This window comes from Myotis brandtii, unplaced genomic scaffold, assembly GCF_000412655.1.
Source record: "Myotis brandtii unplaced genomic scaffold, ASM41265v1 scaffold359, whole genome shotgun sequence".
NCBI classification, from domain to species: domain Eukaryota; kingdom Metazoa; phylum Chordata; class Mammalia; order Chiroptera; family Vespertilionidae; genus Myotis; species Myotis brandtii.
Window position 1 is genome coordinate 1,529,238 of NW_005363802.1, and position 253 is coordinate 1,529,490.

General features: G+C 69.2%; 1 protein-coding gene across 3 annotated transcripts in view; it reads right to left on the bottom strand.

Annotated features, from left to right (window-relative positions):
* OFD1 (oral-facial-digital syndrome 1) overlaps nt 1-253 on the bottom strand; it is a 43,994-nt gene that overhangs the window by 35,963 nt on the left and 7,778 nt on the right. Inside the window, exon 1 of one of the 3 annotated variants that reach the window (XM_014544320.1) lies at nt 193-247. The exons of 1 other annotated variant lie outside the window; for it this stretch is intronic. The gene's annotated coding sequence lies outside the window, so the exon portion shown is untranslated. Of the gene's footprint in view, nt 1-46; nt 125-192; nt 248-253 lie in introns of those variants that run through there. One more of the 3 variants, XM_014544321.1, reaches the window with a different exon arrangement.

Genomic DNA, 253 nt, shown 5'->3' on the forward strand with positions numbered 1-253 from the left:
AGTCCCGCCCGCCCCGCCTCAAGGTGGCGACGAGGGGGCTCCCTACCTCCAGAGCCCAGCCGCAGTGCCGGGGAATCGCTCAACGCTCTCCCGCCCACCCCGAACTAAGAACCCTGGCGCATAAACGCACTTCCTCCCCTCGGGTTGCTATGGGTGGGTGGGGTCGTGTACCGCGCGATCTGCCACTCTCACCGGAGGCTCGGGGGTAGAAACATCGGGCGAGGAGTCCGACAAACCCGGGGCCCCGGGCCCC